Below are 4,605 nucleotides of genomic sequence, written 5' to 3'. Positions count from 1 at the left end.
ATTGATGACAATTGAGTTGAAAAAGCTCTGTTGGATTTGAGGGCCAGTGTAAATCTACTGCCATATTCAGTATATGTTCAGCTGGGATTGGGAGAGTTGAAATCCACTTCAATTACACTTCAGTTAGCCAACAGATCTATGAAGGTTCCAAGGGGAATTATTGAAGACGTGCTGATCAAAGTTGATAGGTTCTACTACCCTGTGGGCAGCCATTTGAGTATGAGGAGGTCAGAAGCACATGCTTAATCGAGGAGATAGTAGAGAAAACTGTCAATGAACCAGATTGAAGACCCCCTAGGAGAATGCCTAATTGCATTGGGAAGTGACATGGAACTGGACACATTATTGGAACAAGCTGACGCCTTGTTAGACTCAACTCCTGAGATAGAGACAAAGACTGCAGAAATTACTTTGGCATCGTCCCCTGATCCATCTTCATTAGCAGCTGAGCCTGTCATGCGGGAGTTGAAGCCTCTACCAAACACCCTGAAGTACAAGTATTTGGATCCTACAGAATCTCTGCTAATGATCATTGATGCCGACCTGGATAGTGATCTGGAACAGAAGCTGCTAGAAGTTTTGAGAGAGCATAAAGAAGCAATCGGGTGGTCAATAGAAGATATAAAAGGAATCAGCCCTGCAGTAGTGATGCATAAGATTCATCTGGAAGAAAATGCTAAAACTTCTCGCGAGCCACAGAGACAGTTGAATCCGGCCATGCAAGAGGTAGTTCGAGAGGAGGTTATTAAACTTCTGGATGTGGGAATCATATACCCAATCTCTGACAGCAAATGGGTGAGTCTCATTCATGTGGTGCCGAAGAAGGCAGGGATAACAGTCATCAAGAACAAAGAAAATGAGTTGGTCCCCACTCGTGTGCAGTCAGGAACTAAAAAGAAAAGGGAAAGAAATAACCAAAAACGACTCCTTGAAGTAGCCTCCAATTCCTCTCCCCAAGAGTTGTTTTTAATTATGAGGCTTAGAGGTCTATTTATAGGCTTAGGAATACTCTAGAAATCCTAGAAACCCTAGTAAAATCGTAGGGTTTAGTCCTAGTACTATCAGAACCTCTACCTTTCCCAAATTTGCTCTTTAATGCTCGTACTTTCTAGAAGTGCTTCCTTTTTTTCCAAAAGCCTAGAAAAACATAGAAAACACATAAAATGAATAAAATAGCACAAACTAACAAATCTTATGGAACTAACAAGTATAAGTTAAGTGCTAAAATATGAATATTTTGGCACTTAACATTGACTTATTTTGATTTTTTTGTTATTGTGAACTCTTCGGGTTGCAAGCAACCTTGGACTTCCAGTAATTCGAGTTTGAACCTATTCACCCGCCAATGGGCATGAGCTTGCACACGGTGCTGAGATCCATGTGTTCGGCGCTCCGCAAAAGGGTTTCTAGATCCACCCCCTTTGTGACCACCCAGGTTGGATATTCTGGTAGTGAAGTCTTCAATTTGATCCCCAATAGCCGCAAATTGCTCCTCCATCTGTTGCTGAAATTCAGCAATAAATTTGTCTTCCGCACTGCGTACTGCAGTCTTGGTTAACAACGACGAACGTTTAGACCATCCATGTCGGCTAAGTGATCGGTAGGGACCCCGTGTTGGGTGTGCGCACGCCCCTTCTTCCGCACGGTTTGACCACCAAACCTCTCCTCCATGTGCTGCAAATGAATTGCCGGTTGCTCCTTACGGCTGCCTCTATGTACAGGTTCACTTCGTTCATGTCTACCAGACGGTTGCCCCTCCTAATTCATGGAAAGTAACTTGGGCTTTAATATCAATTGATGTAGCGTGACTTAGCAGGCTGCAGGGTAGAACATTAATACAGCAGCGGATATGTGTTTCTAGGTCTTGTTTTTATCAATGATCTAAAAAATCTTCCGGACAGAAGCTAGATACTCACTAGGTTTTGAAGGAAAAGAGAGGAATGAACTCAACTCTAAGTATTCTCATCAATCTGATAAGTGCTAAAATACACATATTTTCGGCCCTTAACTTGCATATTTTAATCCTTTGGTTTTAATTAATTAGGCCATTTTAATTCCTTTTTGTGTTTTTCACACTTTTACAGGCTTTTGGGAGAAAATGAAGTAAAACTAGGTGATTTGAGCTCAAAAGACAAAATGAAGACAATTGGAGCTCCCTCGTACTGCGATCAATCGCAGGGCACTTGCGATCGAGCGCAATACCCGAGAAGACAAAGCACAATCCAGACCAAGAGCGATCGAGTGCATGCTAGAAGAGGAACAATCGCAAACTTGCGATTGAGTGCACACGGGCTGCGATCGAGCGCACCCGTGCGCAGGAGACTTATCAAGTGGCGGCTGGATTGACATTATTTCCATATTAGGGTTTCCCAATTCCAACTTGTAATAGGTCTCAAAACCCTACAAAATCTCTAGGTTTACTACTTTGTCTAGGAGTTCTAAAGCCTATAAATAGACCCTTAAGCCTCTAGAATATATACACTTTAGAAGGAGAAGAAAAGGAGCTCTTCAAGTTCAAGTCTTGGGTTTATTCTTTTCCTTTCTTTTCTTTTATTTTATGAAGATATTTAACATCAACTCTATGTGTAGCTAATTTACTTAGTAGGGCTAGATTGAAGCCCTAGTTATGTTAAATTAATATTTCATTATTGGCTCCTTGTGATGATCGTGTTGTGCTATTTAACTTGATTAATACTTGCTTGCATGAATTCCTCATATGTGTGTGCCTGATCAACATGTGCATGTGGTATGGACTAGTTAGTTAGATCAATTTGGATGACCGAGTCCTGGGTTTAACTTAAGTAACAAACTAATCCACACCGTGATTCTTGGGTTAATCAACATGGGGAGCCAGGAGTATACACCCATGCCCTAGGCCTCGTGTGTTTGTCGATTTCCATAGAACATATGCTTTTCTAAAGAACAACTTAGTATATACCATGCTAAATCCTTTAGGAAAGAAAAGAGTTAGAGTATACACCCATACCTAACTCGTTGCTTAGGGAAATCTATAGCTTAAGGAGTATACACCCATGCCCTTAGGTTGGCAAACATTAGATATACATAACATGATCATAGCATTGGCATATTGTTATATTAATTGAATACGATTAGTGGTGGATATCAAAGCTCTACTCTTTTTATTATTATCAACTCAATCTCTAATTTATTTAAGGAAATTATTTTTAAACGGAAATTCAGCAATCCTCGTGGGAATGATCCTGTACTTGCACCATATACTACTATGTTGACCTTGTGCACTTGCAAGTAAAACGTACAATTATTTAACTATTAATTTAGGTAGATTTTTTATCAACAAGTTTTTGGCGCCGTTGCCGGGGATTGTTTGATTTTGTTTGGAATTATTTTCCTTAGTTTGTTTTTTGTTTTAAATTTTTCTATTTTTATAGTTTTTTTTCCGTAGTTCCTGTTTTGCCTTTGGAGGTGCGATCGATCACCCAACCAGGTCGATCGAGTGCACCAGTATGATCGAACGCACCTCACGGTGCGATCGATCGTACATCCAGAGAGCATCACAGTTACTGCACTAATTACAGATCTGATTTATTTCTTTTATTTTTCTTTTTCTTTTTATTTTGTTATTTAATTTTCTTTTTGTTTCAATCATGTTGAGAAACAATACACCTCTGGTGCGAAGACCTATGGAAAGTTCATTCAGTTCCCAGATCCTCAACCAACCATCATGCATTAATTTCCAGCCCATTGTGCAAAGCAGTTATGATTTATCTCCGTTGCTCAATATGATTCCACATCATAAATGCACACGTACAGAGAACCCATATTGGAATATTCAAGAATTCTATGATCTCTGTAGGACTCAAAATATTCTGGGTTTAACTCTAGAAGAAATCAGGTTAATCTTCTTCCCTTTTTCTTTAAAATATAATGCTAAGATATGGTACAATTATTTGGCCACAGGTTCTATTCATACTTGGGATGAGATGGCCACAAAGTTCTTAAAGAAGTTTTTCCCAACCCACAAGACAAGGCAATTGAGAAGGGAAATTATGACTTTCCAGCAAAGAGATGGAGACCTTTTCTTCGAGGCATGGGAACACTTTAATGAGCTACTTCTCAGATGCCCTCATCACAATATATCTCAAGACGATTAGGTATTGGCATTCTATGAGGGTTTAAATGATCCTAACAAGAGTCTTGTAGATTTAGCTTGTGATAGCATGTTGATGGAGAAAAGCAGCGAGGAAGCCATGGAGCTCTTCGAGACATTGAGTGAGCACTCCCAACAATTCCCATCTAAAGGGAGACAAGGATTCAAAGGAAAAGGCATACATGAAGAGAGCACCAATGGTGGAATTCAGGCTCAAATGGCTGCCATGGATAAAATACTGGACATGTTCATGAAAGCTATGACTAATCATAGAAATGCTCACGTTCAACAAGTTACACAAGTCGAGGTATGTGCCATATGTTCCCATATTGACCACACCACTAAGACTTGTCCCATGTTTTCAATTGCAGATTATGAGTCATCTCTCATCATGTTGTCCCAGCATTATCATAAAGAGGAGCCACCTCCCATCAATTGGCCTCAACAATACCACGAAGAAGAGTCTCAAAGTCAGT

At 39.9% G+C, this 4,605-nt stretch overlaps 1 non-coding gene across 1 annotated transcript; it reads right to left on the bottom strand.

Annotated features, from left to right (window-relative positions):
* Window positions 1-4,010: 4,010 nt before the first annotated feature.
* LOC132162682 (small nucleolar RNA R71) lies at window positions 4,011-4,117 on the bottom strand. The gene has a single exon (XR_009438260.2). It is a non-coding gene; the product is annotated as a small nucleolar RNA R71 (small nucleolar RNA).
* Between the last annotated feature and the right edge of the window lie 488 nt (window positions 4,118-4,605).

The sequence above is a fragment of the Corylus avellana genome, chromosome 10, assembly GCF_965113065.1.
Source record: "Corylus avellana chromosome 10, dhCorAvel1.hap1.2, whole genome shotgun sequence".
In the NCBI taxonomy this organism is placed as follows: domain Eukaryota; kingdom Viridiplantae; phylum Streptophyta; class Magnoliopsida; order Fagales; family Betulaceae; genus Corylus; species Corylus avellana.
Note: the sequence above shows the minus strand (reverse complement) of the source record. Positions and strands in the feature narration are given on the sequence as shown.